Here is a 13,017-nt window from a genome sequence, read left to right as displayed (position 1 = left end):
AATAACCAAAGCAACAACTTTTTAATCACAGATAGCACCACGCAGGTGGGGGGGGGATTTAATTTGACTTGGTTCTCCCCAAGTTGTCCTGGAAGTATTTATCACATAGATACCACATGTCATTCTTTATTAATAGTTTTAATCAATAGCTCCCCTATAAACTTCTTACCTACAGGAAAAGAAGACCCCTTTCCACCATTTAAAACCACAAATTCCACAGATGAGAAAACCTCTCCCCACCCCCACAGGAAATTAACCTGCTGCGTTGTTCCTGCAAGATTATAAAGCCTCTCAGGTGCTGCAGCAACAGCAGTCCTAACAAAAATGAGTCATCCATGAGTTTTTCCTTCTCAGACAGACACACATTTCATTTCAGCCACATTGACATTTGAAAGGGGAAAAAATACACAGGGGGCTCTCAGAGAGTGACTGAGTACAGCATTATATACATCCTTGTTCTAGGGGAGCTCCACAGGGCAGCATTTTATGTGCTGCAATCTTATTATAGGCAGGGCCCTGTGTATTCTACAGTTATGGCATCTGATATAGAATCTACCCTTTGATGCAGACTTTTGCTACAGAATCTGTCTCCTCACCAGCTGTGAAAAACCTACTTGTTCCTCCGTGAAAAATTCTTCAGTGCAGTTATGTGGTGTCAATACAAAAAATTGTGGCATAGGTAAAGAATAAGGGAACAGTAAAATGAATTGAATTCAATATCCAGCTAACACCAGATTACTAAGTAATTGCTACTAAATAAGCTGTGTAAGAGCTATGTATTATTATTATCATTGAAAACTGTACTGATTGCATTATTCATTTTTTGTAATTAATGCATTCAAAACCATAAGCTGCTACAGAATTTCTATCCTGCCACAATGCAGTCCCACAGAATTTAGGTCCAGTTTACTATCGAGTATACAAGGCCTTGCTTATAAGAGGAAACTTTAGTGTACTGCCCAAATCAGCAGGTATAACCAGGAATAGATAAATCTGCAGTGTTCCAAGTATAGCATTTATAGGCAGAAATAGCACTGGGGAGCCCATTGGAGTTGGTGAGTGGTGCATTTATTCAATTCCCTAGTATTATATGGAACTTCTAGTGATCATTTCAATCCAGCATTTACATATGAAGTTACCAGAATTGTCTGTCATGGATTTTGGACTATCCAGAGATATGGAAGACAGCGTCAACCACATTTAGAGCACTGGAAAAGAAAAAGAGTAACATGGGTGTCAAGAACAGCTTAATCAGGAAGCCATATGCAGTGATGTACATAACAATACAACTTTATTGAGCCCACTAACTTAGAGAAAACCTCGGCCCACCCCCACAGGAAATTAACCTGCTGGGATGTTCCTGCAAGATTATAAAGTCTCTCAGGTGCTGCTGCAGCAGCAGTCCTAACAAAAATGAGTTATCAGTGAGTTTTTCCTTCTGAGACAGCCACTGCATAATCTTAGCTGCCAGTGATGGTGCCTTTTCTGTGAGCAATCTATATACAGATAGATATTTTGTAATACTCTCTTATAGAAATCAAAGGATTTATGGGAGGATGAAAGCTACAACTCCTGCATACAGATGGCAGGTTTTAACTTCCCCATTGCACTCTCACCATCAAGCCAACAACTTAATATCAAGACGAGACAATAACTAAACACTAAGATAAAGGCTACATGTTGGTGGAGATGCTGTCTGCACTGGTCATTACACACACACCCTTTAATTTAATGAGCATTTGAAAATGATAACAAAAGTTTTATTATCATTGTAGCTCCTAGGAATCCCGGTAGTCTACCATCCACTCCAGTTTCCCTGTTGGTCTGCCTGCCAGAGTCTTGTATACAGTCATGATGACATCACTCATAGCTGGATCTAGATTGTCAACAAGTACAGGGTACATGTGTTCCAAGCTAGGCCTATCTATATGGGTCGACTGTCTGTTGAAGATTGCAGTGTGGTGAGATTCCAAGGATGTACTGGCAAAAAAATTTCCACAACCTGGCTACCATTCTGAGCTATAGGAACATGATGGGATATTTCCAAATCCTCTTCTACATGCCTGAAATCCTTGTTGAATATCTTAACCATTTCTAAATTTTATAGATGACAATTTCCTAACTAAAAAGTGTTACATCCAACATGTGAGAAGTATATATTAGACCATGTTTGACAGATAAAGAGAGCTAAACAGAACTAAAAAGTAATGTTAGCTTAAGTACAAGTCATCATGACTTTCCTTATGTGAAAACAGAATAAAGTCCATACCAGTAATATATGGTGCTCTAAAAGGGCTAATTTCACAAAGCTAAACACAATAATGAGCCAATTCAGCAGGAAGAAAGAATTTAAATGGAAAAATATAAATGATAATTGGGAATGATTTAAGAACATTTAACCAGATGCCACAATTGAGAAAGAAGGCTGTTCTGGTTAAAAAAAACAATCTGGTTTAGGGGTAAGTGAAAGCAGCTAAAAAAATTAAAATGCATAAATAAAAATGTAAGAAAAGGGAAGTTAATAGTTGTAAATATAAATCATAAGCTATGAATTGTAGAAAATAATAAGGGAAGGAAGGGAAAATTTATGCCCAACAGAGTTAAAGACAATAGGAGGAAAATTTTAAAATCTAGAACAAAAAGAATCCTACTGATAGTATTTGTCCATTACAAGGGGGAAATGGTAGCACTGTAAATTAAAATACAAAAAGGGCAACATGTTCAATAAATATTTCTGTACTGTATTTGGGAAAATGAATGATGAGTTCGTTAGATCATACGATGATGAAACACTTTCAATTCAAATAGTAACTGAGGAGAATGCTAAACGACAGCTACTATAGTTAGACATTTTTAAATCAACACGTCCAGATAACTTGCAAGTGTTTTAAAAGAGCTGGATAAGGAGCCAACTGGACAATTAATGTTGATTTTCAAAAGCTCTTGGAACATTAAAGAAATTCCAAAAGATTGAAAGAAATGTAATGTTGTGCCAATATTTCAAAAGGATAATGATGGGATGACCTGATGTCAATCAGTCTAAAATTGATCCTAGGCAATATAATGGAGCACCTGATATAGGAATCAGTTCATAAAGAATAATATAATATATTTAATACTAATTAACATGAGGTTATGTAAAATAGAGCCTGTCTAACTAACTTGATTTTTTTATGAGATTATAAATGTGGTTGATAAAGATAATAGTGTTGCTGTATTCAGACATCCGTAAGGCATTTGACATGGAATCACACAACATTTTGATTAAAAAACTAAAATGATACAAAATTAACACGGCACACACTATGTGGATTAAGAACTTGCTAACGGGTCTCAAAATATAATTGTAAATGGTGAATCATCACTGAGTGGTTGTGTTGCTAGTGGGGTCCCACAGAGCTAAGTTCTTGTCTCTAGGCTATTAAATATTTTTATCAATGACCTAAAATAAAACCATAAAATTATCACTGATAAAATTTACTGATGATACAAATATTTGGCAAGTGGTAAATAATGAAGAGGACAGGTCACTAATACAGGTCCATCTGGATCACTTGGTAAATGGGGCACAAGCTAACAATATTTCCTTTACATTTAGGAACAAAGAATGTTGGCCATATTTACAAGATGGGGGATCCTGTCCTGGGAAGCAGTGACTCTGAAAAAGACTTGGGGGTTTTGGTGGATAATCAGCTGAAAACAAGCTTCCAGTACTTGTGGTCAAATGGGCCAATGTTATTCTTGGATGCATAAACAGAGGAATCTTGAGTAGGAATAGAGAGGTTATTTTACCGCTATATTTGGCACTGGTGCAACTGCTGCTGGAATACTGCATCATTCTGATATCCACTGTCCAAGAAGGATGTTGATAAATTGGTGAGGGTTCAGAGAAGAGCCATGAGAATGATTAAAAGACTGGTTAAACATGCCTTACATTGAGAGACTCAGAAGATCAATCTATTTAGGTCAACAAAGAAAAGATTAAGGGGTGACTTGATCACATTCAATAAGCATCTACACTGGAAACAAATGTTTAATAATGGGCTCTTTGATCTAGCAGAGAAAAGTATAACAAGATCCAGTGGCTGAAAGTTGAAGCTAGACAAATTCAGAGTGGAAATAAGGGATAAATTTTAACTGTGAGGCTAATTAACCATTGGAAAACTTTAACATGGGTTGTGGTGGATTCTCCATCACCAGCATATTTTAATTCAAGATTGATGTGTTTCTAAAAGAGATTGTCTCATTCAAACAGGAATTATTTCAGGGAAGTTCTGCAGGAGGTCAGACTAGACGATCAGTGTGGTCCTTTCTAGTCTGTGAATCTATGAATACTCCATGTTTATCCTCTCCTTTCTTTCAGTAAATCTGTACACCAGTTCTTGGTGAACTACAAAGGGACAAGCTCTTGCTTTTTGTATCAGCAAGGAGTCATTGTTTAGTTTTTTTAAGTACTCTGTGAGGTCTCCTCCAAAAGGGAGTATGTTTGGGATTTTTTTCCTGACACATTTTTCTAGTTGTAGAGCCACACCTTCTCTCCTTCTCGGATGGGAACATAAGTCTCCTTTTCCTGGAATACTGTGCCTGGCATATTTGGATCAGCGTATACTTTAAAAAGATATCATGAGCAACCAGCAAATTCCAATTTCCAGCTGGTGTTTCTAGTAGTGGGCCTTTCAAGTCAATCTATGAAGATTGGGGCATTTCTCCTAAAAGAGTTTTGGTGCTCCTTGCGGCTGCTTTCCTTTCTTGACAGGTAAGACAGGAAAGTACTCGGTCCTTAACACCTTCACCCATGCCCAGATAAAAATCTGTTGAATACCCATCTCAGAGTCTTTCATACCCTGGATGACCTGCTGCTTCATTATCATGAAAGCATTCCAGTACATTAAGCTTGCTGGCAAGACAATTCTTTATATTCATACACCAGCAAGTTGGTAGCTGGATCAATGGATAATTGTTTCTGAATTGCATTGAACATCTCCAGGCTGGGTTTCCTTCAGCAGAGCTGCTGGCACACCAAACATAAATCAGGGTCTTGAACTAATCTTGCTAAATGTCATCATAAGACCAGGCTGAGAGTATTCTCACTGCCCTCAGTCAGAGCATCTACAACCATATTTTGCTTTCCAGGTTTATAGTGAACTGTGAATGTGTATTCACACAGTTTGTGAATCCATCTCCACAGGACACTTTCTGGGCTGTACCTCATAGGGAGCGACTGCAGGATACTGTGGTTGGTCTGTGTACAAGGTGAATTCTGTATTTCATAAAGATGGATGATAGGACTTGAGGGACTTCATAATAACCAGATATTCCAGTCCTGTAGCTGAATAGTTGGTTTCCCTCTCATTTAATTTGTGACTACCAAGCTCATCCAATTTGTTCAAGTGCAAATCCAATAACAATCTTTGAGGCATCACAGTATACCAGGAATGATTGGCATGGGTCCAGGAATATAAGCACGGCAAGGTTTAGAAGTCCTTCCTTCAGTGACTCAAGAAAGGTTGGGGGGGGTGGGAGAAGGGAGGAATTGAGGAGGGTTGGGTATTCTGCTATAACAGCATTGGCCATGCTATGAAATCTGGTAAAAATCTCCTATAGAATCTGCAGAGACCTACAAACAGCTGTGCCTTCTCTAGGTTTGCGGGAGCCTTCCAGTCCTTTATAACATTCAGTGTCTGGGGTTGATGTTCCAACCCATCATCACTGACTCCATGTCTCAGAAAGGTGATGCAGTTTTTTGCAAACTGACTTTTGTTTCCTGCAAGTTTAAACCCTGACTCCTCAAAAAGCTTTACAATCCTTTCCACTCCTACCAAATGCTCCTCCCATGTTTTATGGAAACAAATGAAGTCATCTAAATAGATGAGGATTTATCTAGTTCTCAAAACTTTGGTTAGATTATTTACTACCCTCTGAAACATCCCAGATGCAATCATGAGTCCAAAAGGCATTATGCAGAATTGAATTGTTCATAAGGTATCACAAAGGCAGTTTTTTCTTAGTCTTCAGTTGCCACTGTAATCTGATGGTATCCAGATACCAGATCAAAACAACTATAATATTTTGCTAATGACATTTTATCCAGGGTGTCTGCTATATGGGAAAGTGGGTGGTAGCTATCTTGACCTGTCTGTGAAGTATGTCTACTCTAGTCAACAGATATCCCAGAAATCCCTGTTGGAATTTTTCACAGTTACAATTAGGGATGCCCAAGGTGATGGTGATTTCTCAGTCAGACCATCCTCCTGAATGCTATTTAGCTTTTCTTTCACTCCTACCAGAAACACCAAGGGAATCTAATATGGGGGCTGTCTCACAGCAACACTCCCGGGCTTAAGCACAATTGGGTATTGCACCGAAACATATCTCCCAAGGTCTTCCTTATTCCTGGAGGACACACTAGCACATTGTAAGAGCAGCTGTTATAATCAATTTCTTTCATTGCCTTTTACAGATGCTTCTGTTAGGTCAATTCCTAGCTTTTTTACTGACTGTGCTGCTTCATAGCTCTTGACTTTTGCCCCATGAGAGGCTTTGAGACACCAGCTACATTGGACATTGTCCCTAAGGTGTCATTTTTCACTAGCTGCTGCACCTCCTGGTCAGTCACATTAATTACTCTTACCCAAAATTCCCCCACTGGTTCCGTTTGAAATAGAACACTGATAAAAAGCAATCTAGACTGGATAGTCATAGCATCAAACACTCCTACAGGTTCAATGTAGAAGTCTTCTATCCTGGGGGTATTATTGCATGTTGACCTGGTTTCACCACAACTTTATTTGAAGACACCACAGGAGCAACTCATCTCTGTCATGCTGTAGACCTCCCAGGCCCCAAGAGTTGCTCCCTATGGTCCATATTTACCACATCCAGTAGGGATTATCTGTATATTATTCAGGAAAAAGTTTGTTCCATTAACCCTCCAGGAGTTCTTTTGATGCCTTCGGATGAAATCCACTCCCAGTACAACAGCACTAGAAATACTGGTCACCACAACAAAAGTCAATTTCATAAGCAGAGACTCCAAGTTCAGTAGGAGCTAAATTTCTCCTGTCATCTGCAGTGGCTGGCGATTTATACTGCAGGAGTTAAATTAGTAATTATTAATGTTCTTCCACTTCAGCACTGGATGTTCTCCAGGGATCAGATTTATTTTTTTTTATCCTGGAGTCCAACAGCTTTGTGGTTTTCCAGCCGTCAATGTCTCCTGTCACATAGTAATGGGTATCTGGGCAGCTCTTCACATGAGCTATTGTATAAATTGCTGATGGTGGCCCTACTGTATCAGAAATTTCTAGTTTCTCTGATGAGACTTCCCTCTTCTTCAGCAATTCTACACTGCCTGCAAATATCATCTGGTCTGGAACCCACTCAAGAAACAGTCTTGACATGGGACATCTGTGAATAGCTTGCACCTGGGCCTCCTCCAAATTTTTAGGCACTTCCCTAGCAATCATTTTTTTTTAATTGCTGCATCTGGTATAAATGAATCACCTGGGGCTGGGAATTAACAGATGATGCCTTTAAGGAAACCCCAATTTCTGCTTCCACATTTGTAACTCTGCATGTAAACTGGTTTATAGGTTTTTCTAGTGTGTTATCATCCTTCACCAGCAGTTTCTGAAGTTTTCCTGTTAAACCATTTATAAACTGACTTTTCACATTGAATTCTGTTATAGTGTGCCCACTCTACATTGCCAATTCCAGATTTGGTGCAGCAAGTTTTTCTTTACTCACAGCATCAAACACCATGCTGCTTTCTCATCAGACCACTTATTTACAGAGAGCAACAGCTCAAAGTCTGTCAAATACTCAGACTCCAATCTCATCTGCATAAACAGTAAACTTCTACTCAGGCAAAAGTGCTTTTGCCATCTTGGATCCATAGCCACCAGTTGTAATCGTTGCTTTTAGAAATCATGGGGATTTATTGAAACACTGCAGTGAGTACCAACTCATGCTCACACAAGCAATACTTAACTTCTTCCTAACACCCTTGCTAACTAACACAACATCATCTCAAAACAAGACAACAACTTAGCACTACGATAAAGATACAGGAACATCTATTGGTGGAGACGCTGTCTGCACTGATCATTACAATATTTTACACAGCACTCTGGTCATTCATGTTGGAGCCACCAGAATTTTACTTAAGAATGGTGAGCAGGAGTTGGTCTAACGGTTCCACTTTGCAAGGTGTGACATGAATATTTAACTCAATCTCTTTGGTTTTATTACTCTGCTGCCTTGTATAATTAATTCAGAAGCTGCTGAGAACCTACAGGAAGAAAGTACCACTGCTGCCTGCTGTCTGGATGTAAGTGCAGATGTTTCAGCCAGTTTTATAAATAACACATCAATGTATGTTTTTGTAGGAAAACATGCTTGAAAATCAGTAAGGAGTTTCCAGCCCGTTTTCACCCACAGAGACTCTGTCATGTTTTCTTTATCGTGCTGCTGCTAACTTCCCAGGTATTTCTGAGTCTCTTTGTTCTGAAATTGCATCAGGAGTTGGAGACAGTAAAGCAGAAGCAAGTTACAACACAGAAGGATGGTAAGAAAGGAAAATCATGCTATATTTTGGATTCACTTCAAATGAATGTTGTATCATTTTCTACTCAGAGTTTGAAGGGGGCTTCAAAGCAGGCTTCCATTGATTTCAATGGGCACTATATCAAGCCCTATGTGAACTTCAAACCCTACTGCTGTGTTATGAGGCAGGGGGTTCTTTTACTTTTACATTCTGGGCTGGTCTGATCCAATTTTCATTCATCCTTTAATCTGGGCTGTTCTTTCTCCCCTTTAAAACACGCACTACTCTCCTCTCCCCATGGGTGATCTATAGCCAAGGCCTGTGTGCTCAAGAGCAGAGAACCTTCTCCAAGGTTGCAGGGCGGCTCTGTGCCAGTCTCATAGAAGCTGTGCCACAGAGCAATGCAGTATGTATAAACCACCCAACAGGATAAGACATCTCTACATAATATCATCCCCTAAGGGTGCCACAACCTGACTCTGGATTTACAACCTGACTCCTACCAGGCACAGCCATGTTCTGCCAGCTAAACTGTAAGATATTCAATGAACAGCTTCCAGATGACAAGTTTAGCACAGCTTCCACTGCTGTGGACCTAGTATTTCTCTCCCAGCTTCTGCCACAAGTATTCTAGTATAAGACACAGCTAATATGTGGGACATACCTTTAGTGTATCCAGGAAGAAGCCCTCTGTATAGGGGATTCTGCTGACTTAATTGGTAAAGTCCTCATAGTGTCTGGTCATTAGGTGTTAGAAACAAACCTGGCCTGTGGTTAAACTTTTAACAGGCGAATTGAGAGCACAGAAATGACATGGTAAGAAATAGAAAGCAGCATTCTGCAGCTGTGATTCTGATTATTATTTTAAGACACAGGATAGAAGGTAGTAAATGTTTATGTGTGCATGTTTGTATATCTTTTGTTTAGTATTTGAAATCCCTAGCCAGTTCACGTTACACACACATGGCTCTGTGCAGATAGAGCAGACAAGTACAAGAATATCACACAGTCTTGTTTATAACATTTGAAGAAGCCAAATGCTGAGATAGAAGCTTGCAGGCTAAATCAGGTATTCAGTTCTTAATACAAAAGAGCTCAACTTATTACCATCAAATTCTGGGGTGCTAACGCAATTCTACAGCAGTTTAGCACCTCATGTTGATGTGATATTTATCCAAGAATTTTGTCTTCAAGACTAGCGGTGTTATATTGCTCCCTTACATTTTTATCAGTGAGTTTATTTCCCCCTATTTGAGTAAATCTTGCTTTGCACTGGAGAAAAAAAAACACTCCTCTATAAAATATTTAGCAATGCTTAAGGAAATAAATTAACCCCCTAGGGTAATTTTTTGATAAATTTGATTGCTTGTACACACCTGCTATAATCAAAGCACAATACAAATTTCAACTATAAAGCCTCACAACACCCTTGTGTCATAAGTAAGAATCATATTATTCACATTTTTCAGATAGGAAAGCTGATATATCCAGTGACATATTTTTGAAACTAGAGGTAGGAGGTCCATATGCAAAGAAAATATGTGAGAAAGCTACAGTATCTGTGAGAGCATTTATCACACTTAGAAATCAAAAAAATGCACACAAACAATAATTTAGGCATCTAACTAAACATTTATATGGCTAGTTGCAGTAAGTGCATTTCTGCATGCATAATTTGGGCCACTGCATTTTTAAAAGTTGGAAGAGAGAAATTAAATATCTTGCCCAAAGCCAAACAATGTGTCAGTGGTGGAGCTGGGAGCTCCTGGCCATACAATGTTCTGTCATTGGATCACTTTGCTTGTCAGGGATACATACTAGAAATAATGCATCTTTTTACTATAAAGGTCATATAGTTCAGAAATATCTTATTGCTTTATACACTCTGTTCTAAGTAAATGTCATAGAATTTGCAGCTATAATTTTCTGATGAATTAACAGAATACCTCTCACAGCAGTACAAACCAAATGCAATGTAAAATGTGCTTAGCATCAGAGACACCAGCTTGTTATTAGGTACTGAAAATTAGTGGGATTAGGCACATCACCCCCCTATTTTATCAGTTTCTCTGGGAGACGGGAACTATTTTTATTTTTCTATTTCATTTGACCCCTCTCTTATACAATTATTATTTTAGTTGCTGGTACAAAGTAAACACAATTTTTATTATGTTATTAAACTCAATCTATGTTGTTGCTACAGGACTAAGTTTTATAGGAAATCTACAAAATGTGATGAGTTGCTCCTTGGAAGTTCAACTCTTGTAGCTGATGAGAATGTGAACACTACTTTTACTGCAAGGACAGAAACAAACAGCGGATTTAGCTGCATAATAGAACTATTCTTTCCAATCAAGATGCAATCTATACAGTACATCCAGCCATGCTGGCTAAGAGCATTAATTAGATGTTTCCAGTATTTATTATAGGCAGAGCTGGTAGAGCTTCCTATACGTAAGTCTGCCCAGCACAGCACTTCCCATTCCAAAACCCTGTTTGCAGTTGCTGATAATTTTGCCAAACTGTAATCATTCAGACCGAAATTCCCCAAACTGGGTGTTTGTCACAGACTGAATTTTTGGGTAGTTTCAGCAAAAATGGATGAGCCAAGAATGAAATTAGAGAAATATGTGTTTTGCCTACGGTAAAAAAAAGCTTAAAACTGAAAGGATGGTCTCATGATTAAGGCAGTTGAATGCTGTCCAGGAGAGTTGGATTCTGTCTCTGCTCAGAATTACTATGTAATGCTGGGCAAGTCACCTAAATCAAACTTCTCACAGGTGGCCATTAACTGTGTGCTCCTCATTTTCTGGGTTCCCTACCTGAGACCCTGGGCTCTGATTTGAAGATGAGCTGAGCACTCATAGCTGCAACTGAAGCCATTGGAAACTGTGCTTTGAATATATAACATGCTATATAATGACAGGTTTAGAAGTGGGTTGTAGCCCATGAAAGCTTATGCTCTAATAAATTTGTTAGTCTCTAAGGTGCCAAAGGACTCCATGCTATATAATGGTAAGGACTGTAAAGTCAGACCCAACTCATCTCAGATCAGGCTCCCTAAATGAGTGGACACTTTTTACCTTCATGTCTCTGTGCCTCAGTTCCCCATCTGTAACAATACCACCACCTCACCCCAAAGTTGTGTTGTGAAAATAAAACAACTAATGTTTGTGAACTCAGACATTATAGTGATGAGTACCATAGAAAGCCTATGAGGAAATTAATAATTGTGTCTTCAGAGGATGGTTGGATGGTGAACTGGGGTCACACATGGAACAATGAGGAAAAAACAAAATATTGAGTAGCTTCTCTTTCAGTAAGCACTGTCCATTCTGGGCATAGACTGAGGCAGGGGACTTGTGGAAAAAATAGTATGTAATCGGGTAATTAAAGACTGGACTAGAGTGCACACATGCTGCTTATCTGAACTAACACAGGCAACTTTAAATCTGGCATTTCTTAACTTCTGAGTGTTGGACTTTGCAACTTGGACATTCTTTTAGCATAGATGTTTATGTATAATTTATATACTACATTCAGTCCCTTGCACATTAATTATTAGCATGTACTTAGCTCCAAAAGTATGCTTCATGCTTTACAGAAAGACATCTGTTTTCCAAGATTTGAGTGCAGCTGTATTTTCAGCACCTTCTCTTGTTATAAGTGACCTGTACTTTTCTGGCATCATCCTAGCCCTTAATCCACATTTCCAAACCACTACACATGTTGGCATAATTCCGCATAATTAGCAGGATTCTCTGTCGAGGAAAGGCCAGGAATAGACAGAATAGGCAATGCAAGCCAGGATTAAGGTGAATTATCAGAGCTGTGCTAGGAAACTTCATATCCCCCACTTTGCTTATCTCCAGTACTGACTGTGTTCCCTCACTTACACCATGCTAAATGAATCCACAGATTTAAAATAATAACAAACAGCCCCAGACTTTTAGTTTGCCCTTGTAAATAATGCTGATAAATGTGAAATGTATATTATTAGTAGGTGTCTGACACACTTCCAATTACACCAGAAGGTGCTAGTTACTGATTCTTTGGCACCTTCAAATTCATTTAGAAGAGACTGATATAATTTGTAAGCAAATGCAAAATAACTAACTAGCACCTACTGGATGAAGAACCAAAGGCCTTAATAAATCAAGTTTCTCTAGGCCAGTAACACTTAAGGCAATGTATGCTGAATAATAAGAACCACCACAAAAACCTCAGATGATGAAAACTGTTTTAGTGTCAGTGCCAATGACAAAGCCAAGGTTTCTTGTGAATATTTAGAGTAGCAACTTAATGTTCCAACACCATGAGCATCAGCAAAACACCTATGGTGTCTCCTAAGCTACAAAACACCTCATTAATATTATTATAGCACTCCCTAAAGGCCCCAATCAAGTTTGAAGCCTCCATTGAACTAGGAATAGCATATATATATCTGCCAGCTCAGCTGGCCACATGGTCTG

This window comes from Malaclemys terrapin, chromosome 5, assembly GCF_027887155.1.
Source record: "Malaclemys terrapin pileata isolate rMalTer1 chromosome 5, rMalTer1.hap1, whole genome shotgun sequence".
Taxonomy (NCBI): domain Eukaryota; kingdom Metazoa; phylum Chordata; order Testudines; family Emydidae; genus Malaclemys; species Malaclemys terrapin.
Note: the sequence above shows the minus strand (reverse complement) of the source record.